This window comes from Malania oleifera, chromosome 11 (genome assembly GCF_029873635.1).
Source record: "Malania oleifera isolate guangnan ecotype guangnan chromosome 11, ASM2987363v1, whole genome shotgun sequence".
In the NCBI taxonomy this organism is placed as follows: domain Eukaryota; kingdom Viridiplantae; phylum Streptophyta; class Magnoliopsida; order Santalales; family Ximeniaceae; genus Malania; species Malania oleifera.
Window position 1 is genome coordinate 43,438,225 of NC_080427.1, and position 15,084 is coordinate 43,453,308.

Sequence of the window (15,084 nt, forward strand, 5' to 3'; positions counted from 1 at the left end):
CAAATTCAGCAATTATACTCTCTCAAGCCTTCTAAAATTTTGAAATTCTAAAAGTGCTCTATTGCTCACATCTTGCACGAAGTTGCTAAAAGTCTTGCTGATTCGCACTGAGATTGTACTTCAATTACTACTTCTTTCATCTATTGAAAGAATCATATGGTGATACAACTCTAGTGCTTCAAAATTGAATTTCAAATTCTGAATTTTATTCAAGTATTGTATTGTGTTGTAACTATTGTACTAATCAACTCTTTATGAGAACATATTCTTTGTACACATATTTTGTTTGTGTTTCTTGTAGATTGATGATTCCAAGGGTTGTTTGGATCGTTGGCTAAGCAAGGGGATATTGCTTAGAGAGGCGAGCTCTAGCCTAGTTAAGGAGTGACCGAACGAGGGTACATCGTTTGGAGAAGGCGGGCTTTAGCCTTAACCAAGGAGTGTTGTAAAGGTTTGTTTCGCCCATTAAAGGAACAGGTTTAGTGAATCCTTTGGTGGTTTGCCAAAGGCGAGGACGTAGGCTATGTATGAGCCGAACCTCGTAAAAATCCCTATCTCATTCTCTCTTTCCCTTACTCTTTATTTTCAACATATTTAAATTGCGTGGATGGTTTAATTGATAATCATATATACTACATATATTTGGAAATCAAGTAAACTTGAAGTCCAATTTTGATTTAGGTTATGGAAACTGAAAGGGAGTACATTGGTTACACCATATATTGCGGAAACCATACGAGAGTACGTTACTTGGTTAACATCCCAAAGATAAATTAATTGAGAGTTTAGTTGAGTTTTGAATATTGGAAAGAGTGTGGATATTGTGTTGATTGAATGTTATATTGCACATCATATTGAAGAAGCAAATCCATCAATATAGGGCTTTATGTCAACAAGTACGAAATTTTATATATACAGGGCTTATATAACCAAACAAACCATTTTAAGTTCTTATATTACCAAAGTGTTGTATGTGTTAATTTTGGTTTGGTATTTCAAATTGTGATTGGTTGATTGGATGATTGATTACTTGGATGGTTGAATGATTGTGTTTTTGTGAATTGAATTAAGAAATAAGCTTTTGCTGAAAGTTTGAAAAATCAATAACAAGTTAAGAATTCCTAAAAATATTTAAAAGAAATTTTTAACACCCAATTCACCCCCCTTCTTGGGACTACACCTTGCTTTTCAATTGGTATCAAAGCGGGGTTATGGTAAATCTTAATTAGTAGCTATAAAAAGATCTAAATGGCTTAATTAGGTGTAGCTCCCTTTGGAGAGGGACAATCTTCAACTAGGCCACCAATCTTTTGTGGACACAACTATATATTTTGAAAAAAGAGAATGCAAATATAACTTAAAACCATGGATTGGAAAGCTTGGGAGGTTGTCACGGATGGTGATCTAATTCCTACCACATTAATAGATGGAAAACAAATACCTAAGGAAAAGAAAGACATGACTGAAAGAGATTATAAAATATTGCAGCAAATAAACTCTAGTACTATGAATGCTCTATATTGTGCTTTAGATGCCAATAAATTTAATAGAGTAATGGCTTGCAAATCAGCTAAGAAAATATGGGACAAGTTAGAAGATACTTACGAAGGCACTATAGATGTTAGGGATAATCGGATCGATATGCTTACAAGTGAATATGAAGCTTTTAAGATGAACCCAGAAGAATCCATAACTAATATGTTCACTAGGTTTACTCACATAATAAATTCCCTAAATGCACTAGGAAAAACCTACACTACTTATGAGATGATTAGGAAAATTCTTAAAGGGTTGCCACCAAAATGAGAACCAAAAGCCACTGCCATAACTGAAGGAAGAAATCTGAAAAACACTTCCTTTGATGAGTTAATAGGTTCTCTACTTACATATGAAATGACAATGAATGAAAAGAATGGAAAAACCAAAGGCCAAGAATCAATAGCCTTCAAAGCCTTAAAAGACAACTCAAGTAGTGAAGAAGAAATGGATGAAGATGATGTAGCCTTCATTTCTAAAAAGCTAGCAAGGATACTAAGAAGGAGAAACAAATTCAAGAGAAGTAATCAAAACTCCGAATCAAAAGAAGAAGATATTAGCACCAAGAAATCAAAGAATAAAACTCCTACGTGTTACAATTGCAACAAAGTTCGACATATAAAACCAGAATGTCCACTACTACTAAAGAAAGAGTCTAAGAAGAAAAAGAAAAAGGCCATGAAAGCCACTACTTGGGACGTGATGAGTACAAGTAGTTCGGAAAATGAATCAAGTGACCAAGAGGTTGCTTATACATGATTTGTGGCTTGGGACAATGAGGAAAGCTCCTTATCTAAATCTTCAAATAATTCTTGTAGTGATGAATCCAATGATGAAAGCATGCCATCTTATGAAGAACTTTAAAATGTCTTATTCAAGGTGCATAAGATGTTAATTAAAGTAACTAAACAAAATACTTCGTTGAAAAATAAGAATGAAGGTATAATGAAAGAATTAGAATCTCTTAGAACCACTGAAAGAAAAAAGGATTCAAGAATCAAGAAAATAGAAAATAAGAGTGAAGTTATAACAAAGGAATTAGAATCCAAAAATCTTACTGAAAAAGAAAAAGACTTGAAAATCAAAGAATTAGAAAGCAAGAATGAAAAAATGATAGAAGACCTTCGATCCCTATCCTTTATAGAATATAAGAAAGATATATATATTTCTGAACTAGAGGATAAGATAAGAAAACTATCTCTAGAATTAGAAAAATCACCGAAAAAGGTTGACAACAAGAAAGAGATAGAAATAAAAGATCTCAAAAATCAGATTGAAGATAAAGAAAAAATCATTTATAACTTTACAAAAGTAAAAGCAAAATTTGACAAGATGGTAGGCTTACAAAGGATGACCTTAAATAAAGAAGGCATCGAATTTAATGGGATTAAAAATATAAAGAAAAAGAATCTTTATATGGGTTATTTTTCAAAAGCCTCCAAAGACTATGCTACCACATCTAGTAATGCCTACACTAATACAATATGCTATCAATGTAAGAAAAATGGGCATATTAAGTTTGAATGTCCATTTAAGAGAAAGGGCGTAAAAGCTAAACAAGTATGGAGAATTAAGGAAACATCCCTTATGAAACCCATAGGACCCAAAAAGGTATGGGTACCGAGATAAAAAGCCTTGAAAAACTCAAAGTGTTTATTGAAGTACATAAATAATTAAATAACATTGTTGGCCAAAAATCATAAGATAATTCATACAAACTTAAGATAAAGAGTTTTTGAAAGAAAAGTCATATGAAAGAAAAAATCAAGCATATTACATATACAAGAGGTGAACTAAGAGAGAAGCAGAATTTTTATTGGGCAGACGACTGCCAAATAACTGGCAGGCGCCTGACAGGCTACTGTCTATGTGTAAAGACAGTTGACAGCCGACTGTCCACTTGATGACAGACGACTGTCTCACGGCTGTTCATGTTATTTAAATATAAAAACACTCGTTTTAAAACCCCCAGACGCCTGTCCATTCATTTCCTCTGCTCTAAACTAGCTCCACTTCATTCTCTTCGAAGTTTCTTCTCTCCAAACCTCTTCCCAACATCACTCCATCAAAACCCTACCTCCTTCAAACCTAGGGTTTCACAAATTTCAGCTTCATCAAAATGGCACATACCAAAACAATGGGGAAAAAGGACAAAGCATCCTCTTCTTCTTCAAAGGCTGCAAGCAATAATGACATAGAGAAATGGCTAGTTTCATCTCACACAAAAGCGTTGTACCAAAATCATATCTCTACAATCGATCCAATGTTTTGTAAGCTATTGGATGTTACCTTCTTTGAAGAAAACTTCCCTAAAATTCGTGAATTGTTCAAAAATATAGGATAAGCTAAATTTGTTCTTCACCAAGTTAAAGGATACTACCCGGATTAGATTAAGCTTTTCTACTCCAACTAGGTAAAGAAAGACGTTGGATTTGATACTGAAGTTTTTGGTCAAAAGATAACACTTACTCCACACTCATTACGGAAAATACTTCGTATCAAGCATGGGGATTTTAAGTGTAATTCGGTAGAAAAACAATGGACTATGGAGCAGGGTTTTTCGCCACAAGAATTTCTGCCTGTTGTAATGAACGATCAACCCATCTATTTTGGACATCCTCCACCAAACAAATAGCTCAATCTCCAAGCACAAATCCTTTACAAGATCATTGCTTATAATATAATTCCGAGGTCAGGATCCTTTGATCATGTGTCTTTCTTCGATTGCTTCGTAATGTGGTGCATATTAAAAGGGAAGAAATTGGACTTAGCTAGCCTAATACTAAAATGGATGGTTATGAAGCTCGAATCACCCAAAATTGGACTTCCATATGGAGGCATTATTTCCTTGGTCTTCGCTCATTTTCAAGTTCTCACTCCATCTTCAAAAATAGTGAAGCGAACTCATTACCATGTCTTCTCCTCTACTACACTCAAAAGAATGAGTTACAAAAAGTATACTGAGGGATGGACGTTTAGGGGAAATAGAACAGCAAGACCAGCACCAGAAGAACCTAACCCAAGACTAGAAGAAGTTGATATGCCTACATGGTTTGTTCCATTTTATCAGAATTATACCAGCTTCAGTTCTGAAATAAGGAAAAATTTTGCTTCTCTTCAGGATAAGATCTCAAACATTGATGAAAAATATTCTTCACTGGATGTTTTCCAAAAATATTTTGCTTCTTTATCAAGAAGAAGAAGAAGAAAAATCACAGCAATCCAAAGGAAAAGGAATTGCTGCAGATAGTGACACTAATTCTGATACATAGACTTTTGATGTTGTTTTTGCTATTTTGTATGCTACACATGCTTAGTTGTTGGATGTATTAGGCCTTTTAGATGTCAAAAGGGGGAGTATGTGTGTGTGCAAAGTCTATGTGTAAAGACCCGGAAATTTAATAATTAGGAAATATAAGGAATGAAATGGATTAATGGATAAAAGGGGGAAAATGAAGAATAATGTAATGACCCAAAAATTTAATAATTAGGAAATATAATGAATGAAATGGATTAATGGATAAAAAGGTGAAAAGGAAGAATTTTTCAAAAGAAAAGCAGGCCTCGTCGACGAATGTCCTGTCTTCGTCGACAAGTGTCCTTCTAAAGCCCGTCAAAGAACTCAGTTTCTCGTTGACGAAGGAATCCCGAGAGAGTATATTTTGGAACTCTGGAATTTCATCGATGAAACTATCTTCTCGTCGACGAAGTCTCTATAGCGCCTTGTAGACGAATCCACGGGTCTCTTCGACGAAGCCTTGCCTATAAATAGGATGTTCTTCATTTTTAGCAAAAAAATCGCGACCTTTCTCTCTCTCTAAGACAAGTTTCCCACCTTATTTCCTCAATTTTGGGCCGGATTAGACCCGATTTGATGATCCGGAACCACCACGAGGTTCATGGGATCGTTCTCTGAAGGCTGTAGGAGCTGATCGTTGGATTAAGGGGTTTGAGAAACATCCCAAAATCAGGGTAAGTAAATTATTTTGGGATTTCCTTAATGAATGTTGTTATTTGGAGTCTAGGAAATAATAAATAAGTGTTTTCTTAATATTTGAGTTAATTGGAATTTATTCTAATTAAAATAGGATTTTTGGTTCAGGGTCCAAGTGAACGCTGCGGGTATCGTTCAGGGATCCTGCCAGCGTAGTTCAGGTAAGGGGGAATTTTATGTATTAAATCAGGTTTTCATGAATTAAAATGGATTATGTGTTATTATATATTTACATTTTTATGTGGATTTAAAATGTCAACCATGTAAAACTATGTTTTCTGAGCCTAGGAATGTTTATATAACTATGTTTATATGAAAGTAAATGAATGAAAGTGAAAAGTAATTTATGAGGAATTATGTAAGAAATGAGATGTATTTTTAGCATATAAATGTTAAATATGGGTTGACCTATTTTATAAGAATATGTACAAAGTTTACTGTTAAAATTGTGTGGCATGAGATTCTGTGCAAATATATGATAAATGTATGAGATACAAGCTAAGTAAGTAAAGTATTGAGAATAAAATATATAAATGTATGAGATACAAGCCAAGTAAAGTGTTGAGAATAAAATATGATATAGACAATGTTTCCTATGTATGTTAAATGCAACCATGTAAATGTAAGACAGCTGAAAGAAAACCATGTTAGCAGATTCTAGCGCATTTCTATGTGGACTAACTGTTAGCAGATTCTAGCGCATTTCTATGTGGACTAACTGATGATGGCTAAAGACCAGCTGTAGTACGAAGGAATGAAATGAAAATGTAATGCAATGAAATGACAAGGGAATGACAATACAATGAAATGAAATGTGAAACATGAACGATACAAATGGGAAAGAGTCATTAAAAGTGAAATACAATGCAATGTTAAGCTATGAACATGAATGGATGCGTGTGATTAAATAAAGATAGAAAGAATGATGTTATATGATATTAGAAGTATTTATGTACATAGAATATGCTATGATTTGGGTAGGGCGTACTCTTCACCTGAGGGCTTGCTGAGAAAGGCGAGTGCACTAGTAGCTTCAGATGTGGCAGTAGTTGCATAACGTACTAGGGCAGAGGAAACCTACTTGTATGGGCGGGTAGATTTCCCTATCCTTAGGGCTTTTACTGGTAAATTATTGTTGAACTGTGTGAGTACGAAATTAATCTAACACTTGAGGGCTTACTGAGTAAAGTGAGTGCCCTGGTATGCTTTAGTTGTGACCTTAGGGTTACCTAAGTATCAGAGCAGAGGGGTGCTACTTGTATGGGCGGGTAATCACCCCTATCCTTGGGTAATCTCGTGGGTTAAATTTCTGCATGTGTTTGATTAGGTTCAGAAAAATGATTTCAAAGTTATGTTAATGATTTGCAAATGTAATTAAAATGATATCTATTTATCTCATGTTAGCCACACGCTGTATATGTATTTCTTTCCTTACTGATATGTGTCTCACCCAAATATGATTGTTTCTTTTACAGGACATCCTCGAGGTTGGGCTAGGGAGCTCGAGGGTACTTAGTTTTGAGAAATATTAAGAAACAAGGTATATGTTGATGACAGTTTGGATGTAAATACTTATGTTTTATGTTTTCTATCGTTATGTTTTAAGGATGTTGTGTGAGAATGGTTGTGAATATACTAAAATGTGTTGAAGATGTATGTATCTATGGAAAATGCAGGTGATTGATAAATTTTATGGATTTCTAGATAGGATATAGCAAACTCTAGTATTATGGAATATTGGTATTATAGAACTATTGTTTATGGAGATTATGATTATGTATTCTGCTGCGTATGTTATGGATTATGATTTATCAGGATATTATCAGGTATAACATACCGGACCCGGGATTATGGGTTTGGGGCGTTACATTATGGTATCAGAGCAATGATTTTGGGATTTTGAGGATTTAGGAAATGATTTATACGACAATATAGGAATAGGTTAGGATGAAAATGGGAGATAAATAGGTTAGGTATTGAGAAATAGGTTTGGTGTAGGGAAGTATAGGATTGTGTTTTGTAATTTAGAGACGAAAATACGTCGACGATTTCCTGTGATTTTTTTCTGAAGTAGTTGACGGCCTCAAAAAAGCCACAGTAAACCTTAGATGTTTTTGTTTCTGAATTGTGAGACTAATCCTGAATTGCCCACCTACAGGACAGGGCTGCAGCATAAAAGAGTTAATGAGGATGAACCCTCCAGCCTTTACAGGAGGACCTGATCCTGTGGTTGCAGAAAACTGGGTACAGGAGATAGAGGAGATTATGGTTGTTCTCGACTGCACAGACAAATAGAAGGTCCGCTATGCCGCTTTTAAGATGACAGGAGAGGCGAAGCGCTGGTGGCTTTCTGCGAAGCTGCTAGAGGATCAGAGGGTCATAAAGATAGCTCTTACCTGGGAGAGATTCAAGAATTTGTTCTTTGATAGGTACTTTCCTTCACCTGTTAGAGAGGAAAAGATTGAGGAGTTCACCAATCTGACCCAAGGGGATATGACCGTTGCGGAGTATGCGACTAAATTTGTGGAACTGTCACGTTTCGCTCCATTTCTTGTTCCAAATGAAGTAAGGAAGGCCAGAAAATTTGAGAAAGGTCTGAGGTGCAAGATCTACGAGCTGGTGGTCGGGTTTTAGGATTAGAATTTTTCAAAATTAGTTGATAAGGCTTCGGTGCTGGAAAAGAGTATCTAGAGCAGCACTGAGTCTGTAGAGCAAAAGAAGAGACCTGCCCCATCTAGTTATCAGTATGAGGCCAGTCAAAGATTAGGGAAGAAAAGGAAAGAAGCAATAGGCTCTGTATGCCCGAAGTGTGATAAGAGGCATAGGGGTGAATGCTGGTATGTCACTCTGAATTGCTACAGGTGCGGTAAGCTAGGGCACTAAAGGAAAGATTGTCGAGAACCCTTGCCTATGGTAGCTGCTCAGAAATCAGAACCAGGGAAAGCAGCAGGTACCACTTGGAAGTGGTGGTCCACCCCGACTGTACACACTTCGAGTTGAGGAGGATGCCATCAGAGAGGCAGATATGAGGTTATATTTGAGATAGTGATGATTTAATTTAATAGAGAATGATTGTATGATTTATATAATGAGATATATGTTAAGTTCTTATAATGGTAGTTAGCAAATGAATTCAGGTAATGTGAAAGCATGATTAGTTGGTAAAATTTTGAGGACGAAATTTCTTAAGGAGGGGAGAATGTAATGACTCGGAATTTTAATAATTAGGAAATATAATTAATGAATAGGATTAATGGATAAAAAGGGGAAAAGGAAGAATAATGTAATGACTCGAAAATTTAATAATTAGGAAATATAATTAATGAAAAGGATTAATGGATAAAAAGGGGAAAAGGGAGAATTTTTCAAAAGAAAAGAAGGCCTCGTCAATGAATGTCCTGTCTTCGTTGATGAGTGTCCTTCTAAAGCTCGTCGACGAACTTAGTTTCTCATCGACGAAGGAATCTCGAGAGAGTATATTTTGGAACTTTGAATTTCGTTGAAGAAGGCATCTTCTCGTCGACGAAATCTCTATAGCGCCTCGTCGACGAATCCACGTGTATCGTCGACGAAGCCCTACCTATAAATAGGTTGTTCTCCATTTTTAGCGTAAAACTCGCGACCTTTCTCTTCTCTCCCTCTCTCTCTCTCTCTCTCTCTCTCTCTCTCTAAGACGATTTTCCCACCTTCTCTCCCCAATTTTGGGCCAAATTTGACCCGATTTGACGATTCAGAACCACCATGAGGTTCGTGGGATCGTTCTCTACAAGGCTGTAGGAGCTGATCGTTGGATTGAGGGGTTTGGTAAACATCCCAAAATCAGGGTAAGTAAATTATTTTGGGATTTCCTTAATGAATGTTGTTATTTGGAGTCTAGGAAATAATAAATAAGTGTTTTCTTAAGATTTGAGTTAATTGTAATTTATTCTAATTAAAATAGGATTTTTGGTTCAGGGTCCAAGTGAACGCTGCGGGTATCGTTCGAGGATCCTACCAGTGTAGTTCAGGTAAGGGGGAAATTTATGTATTAAATTAGGTTTTCATGAATTAAAATGGATTATATGTTATTTATATATCTATGTTTTTATGTGGATTTAAAATGCCAACCATGTAAAACTATGTTTTCTAAGCCTAGGAATGCTTATATAGCTATGTATATGTGAAAGTAAATGAACGAAAGTGAAAAGTAATTTCTGAGAAATTATGTAAGAAATGAGATGTATTTTCAGCATATAAATGTTAAATGTGGGTTGACTTATTTTACCGGAATATGTACAAAGTTTACTATTAAAATTGTGTGGCATGAGATTCTGTGTAAATATATGATAAATGTATGAGATACAGGCTAAGTAAGTAAAGTATTGAGAATAAAATATGATATGGACAATGTTTCTTGTGTATGTAAAATGCAACCATGTAAATGTAAGACAGCTGAAAGACAACCATGTTAGCAGATTCTAGTGCATTTCTATGTGGACTAATTATTAGTAGATTCTAGCGCATTTCTATGTGGACTAACTGATGATGGCTAAAAACCAGCTGTAGTACGAAGGAATGAAATGAAAACGTAATGCAATGAAATGACAAGGGAATGACAATGTAATGAAATGAAATATGAAACGTGAACAATATAAATGGGAAAGAGTCACTTAAAGTGAAATGCAATGCAATGTTAAGCTATGAACATGAATGGATGTGTGTGATTAAATAAAGACAGAAAGAATGATGTTATATGATATTAGAAGTATTTATGTATGTAGAATATGCTATGATTTGGGAGGTGCGTACTCTTCACCTGAGGGCTTGCTAAGAAAGGCGAGTGCACTAGTAGCTTTAGATATGGCAGTAGCTGCATAACGTACTAGGGCAAAGGGAACCTACTTGTATGGGTGGGTAGATTTTCCTATCCTTAGGGCCTTTGCTGGTAAATTATTGTTAAACTGTGTGATTACGAGATTAATCTAACACTTGAGGGCTTACTGAGTAAGGTGAGTGCCATGGCATGCTTTAGTTGTGACATTAGGGTTACCTAAGTATCAGAGCAGAGGGGTGCTACTTGTATGGGTGGGTAATCACCTCCATCCTTGGGTAATCTCGTGGGTTAAATTTCTGCATGTGTTTGATTAGGTTCAGAAAATGATTTCAGAGTTATGTTAATGATTTGCAAATGTAATTAAAATGATATCTATTTATCTCATGTTAGCCACACGTTGTTTTAATATATGTATTTCTTCCCTTACTGAGAAGTGTTTCACCCAAATATGATTGTTTCTTTTATAGGACATCCTCGAGGTCAGGCTAGGAAGCTCGAGGGTACTTAGTTTTGAGGAATATTAAGAAACAGGGTATATGTTGATGATAGTTTGGATGTAAATACTTATGTTTTATGTTTTCTATCGTTATGTTTTAAGGATGTTGTGAGAGAATGGTTGTGAATATACTGAAATGTGTTGGAGATGTATGCATCTATGGAAAATGCAAGTGATGGATAAATTTTATGGATTTCTAGATAGGATATAGCAAACTCTGGTATTATGGAATATTGGTATTATAGAACTATTGTTTATGGAGATTATGATTATGTTTTCCACTGCGTATGTTATGGATTATAATTTATTAGGATATTATCAGGTATAATGCACCGGACTCGGGATTATGGGTTCGAGGCGTTACACTATGAGTCTATGTATGTATTTGTTTCTAGTTCTGAAACATTGAACCTATGTAATGTTTTGTTTGATGTAATATAAGTTCTATGTTAATGTTAAATCTGAAACTTTGGACCTTCTGAACTTATGTCTTAAAAGAAATTATTTTCAGACGATGCTTATTGACAGGGGGAGTGTTATAACTTATTACTTATATATGATCGTTTCCCTATTAATCAATTGATATCATGAATTAAATTTTAAATTGGTATCACATATTTTTCACATATTATTACATATTTTGTTAAATTGGTATCATAAAAACAACAATAAGTATCTTGAATAATGTCAAAGGAAGAAAAAGTTGTTAGAAAAGATATGACTATTAAAACACACTACACATGCCATTTTGAAAAATAAATTGAGTGTGTACACATGTTTAATATACCTATGCTCAAAATGATATTTGAACTTGATCATAATTTTTTTTTTCTCTTTTTGATTGATGTCAAAAGGGGGAGAAGTGTTTAGCAAAAATTGAGTATGAATATAATATATATCAAAAGGAGGAGAAGTATTTTATATTGTTTCATAAACTTGAACTTGAATGAAGTGATGAGCGTGATGGCAAAAGAGTTTTTGAAATTGATATTGATCTTGCAAATGTTGTTAAGATGATGCTTATTGAAAGGGGGAGTCTTTTTAAGGCTCACTCCAATTTTTACTTCTTGTTTATCATCATCAAAAAGAGGGAGATTGTTGGCCTTACAGGGCTTAATATCCTATTTTGATGCTAACAAACAAGTGGATCTTAATATGTTATATTAAGTGATGTATTTTTAGGACTAAATGAAGAATGCAAGGTTAAAGAGTTCATGAGAACTTGTACCTCAGATAAGGATGATTATATCAAGCTTGAAGCATGGTTAAAGATAAAGCCTGAAGATCATGAGAGCATGAGGATTAAAGAGAACCTGATGAAAGCTCAAAGAACAATGAAGCTCAAAGTCTGAACTTTTGATGAAAGATCAAAAGAGATAAAGAATTGAAAGCTCACATACAATTCAGGATCATTGAAGCTCAGCAAAGAAGACAAAGAAAACTCAAAGAACCGAAAAGTCAAATGAGTCTTTAGAACAAGTCTTTGTAAGTAATTTAAGAATGGTTCAAATATGTTTTTCATTTTGAAGCTCATTAGGCAAAAACAAACTTAGAGACCTTAGTTTAAAATCTTGGAACATGTTTTAAACAAGTTTATACTCCAAGAATAACTAAGCAAAGATGAGAGAGATAAAAATGCTTTTAAAAGAAGGTAAGTCTACTGATAGACGATTGACATATTTTTGTAAGGTTTTAAACACAATTTAGAAGCCTGACGAACGACTGTCAAGCAATTGACAAACGACTGCTAGTGACCAGTGAGACGCCTGTGTGTGTTTAGCCAGCCGACTGCCACCCTTCTGAGTTTGTTTTAAAACTGAGTTATTTTGGTGACAGACGATTGCCAACCTAAGGAAAGACGACCGTCACCTCTCTGTTTTTGAATTTTATAATTGCAATACATGGACAGCCGACTGCCAGTGACTACACAATCGTCTGGCTCACTACAATTTTCAAAATTTCCAACAGGCATATTTTTGAAATTTAAATTATATGAAGCTCAAACAAATTTACAACATGGACCCTACTCCAAGTAAACTTGGGGAACAAGCTAAATCACTTTCTACATCTATAAATACCCTCAAGTTTCATTAATTTAAACAACTAAGAGAACAAGAGAATCAAATTCAGTAATTATACTCTCTCAAGCCTTTTGAAATTCTGAAATTTTGAAAGTGCTCTATTGCTCACATCTTGCACGAAGTTGCTAAAAGTATTGGTGATTCTCATTGAGATTGTGCTTCAATTACTACTTCTTTCATCTATTGAAAGAATCATACGGTGATAAAACTCTAGAGCTTCAATTTTGAATTTTATTGAAGTATTGTAATGTGCTGTAACTGTTGTACTAATAAGCTCTTTGTGAGAGCATATTCTTTGTACACATATTTCGTTTGCTTTTCTTGTAGATTGATGATTCTGAGGGTTGTTTGGATTGTTGGCTAAGTAAGGGGATATTGCTTAGAGAGGCGGGCTCTAGCCTAGTTAAGGAGTGACCGAATGAGGGTACATCGTTTGGAGAAGACGGGCTCTAGGCTTAACCAAGGAGGGTTGTAAAGGTTTGTTCTGCCCATTAAAGGAATAGGTTTAATGAATCCTTTGGTGGTTTACCAAAGGCAAGGATGTAGGCTGGGTATAGGCCAAACCTCATAAAAATCTCTGTCTCACTCTCTCTTTCCCTTACTCTTTATTTTCAGCATATTTAAATTGCGTGGATGGTTTAATTGATAATCATATATACTACGTATCTTTGGAAATCAAGTAAACTTGAAGTCCAATTTTGATTTGGGTTGCGAAAACCGAAGGGAGTACGTTGGTTACACCATATCTTGTGGAAACCATACGGGAGTACGTTTGTTGGTTAACATCCCAAAGATAAATTAACTGAGAGTTTAGTTGAGTTTTGAACATTGGGAAAAGTGTGGATATTGTGTTGATTGAATGTTATATTGCACATCATATTGAAGAAGCAAATCCATCAATACAGGGCTTTATATCAGCAAGTACAAAATTTCATATATACAGGGCTTATATAACCAAACAAACCATTTTAAGTTCTTATATTACCAAAGTGTTGTATGTGTCAATTTTGGTTTGGTTATTTTTTTTCAAATTGTGATTGGTAGATTGGATAATTGATTACTTGGATGGTTGAATGATTGTGTTGTTGTGAATTGAATTGAGAAATAAGTTTTTGCTGAAAGTTTGAAAAATCAATAACAAGTTAAGAATTCCTAAAAAGATTTAAAATATTAACACCCAATTCACCCCCCCTCTTGGGACTACACCTTGCTTTCCAAGTACCATGACATACAAATTTACAGTTAATTGTAGAAACACGGTTAATATAGATACAGTTTATTATAGCGTCATGATTAATACAGTTATTACAGAATCATGGTAAAATAGATAGTTGTATATAGAAACGTATTATATAGTATCAGACCTTGATGGACCATTACAGATACAGTTTACAGAACATGGTACCATAGCAATATACAGTTCAGAGTGCAATAAAAAATTTAGATAATATGTGGTATTCAGAGTCGATCATGCCTATGTTGTGGACATGGTCCCCATTAAATATGGGTTGAGGGGGCCGATCTAACTGTCGGAGTATAGTGATTTATCCTAGTAGGCCGGCTAGTGATAGATCCCGCCTGCAGGCCGCACAACCCTGTCATGAGGGGTTAAATCTTGACATACAGTTATCCACAGGGAAGTTTTTTCAATATTTATATGTATATACAGTCTACAGAAACAAATGATGTACTTATGTATATTAGAAGTATTATGAATGGAAAACTTATAAAGACAGTTATGTTAAGCAACGTGAACAAGGTAGTATTTTATATTATTTATACCTGTATTCCCAAATTCAGTTATTCATAATTTTATAGAATCAAATTTTTATAGAAATGTAACTCATTTGCCACACACTAGTAATAACATATTTCGTCTTACTGAGTGTCATCTCATCCCAATAAATTGACATTTTTTTTCCAGGTGATCTAGTTAGGCGAGCAGATCAGGCTCACAGGTAGAGGGGCTACAACGCTGCCCTGTCAGTGGAGTGAGTATTGTGAAAGGTTATCTCTGTATAACCTACATCTGTTGAGGGTATTTTGGGAACAGTAGTATATGTATATTTTGGGAGCATTTTAGCACTCTAGTATTTTATATTTATGATTATGGTTATATAAATTAAGCTTCTCGTTGCATAGGTTGACGGTTATTTATAGTAGA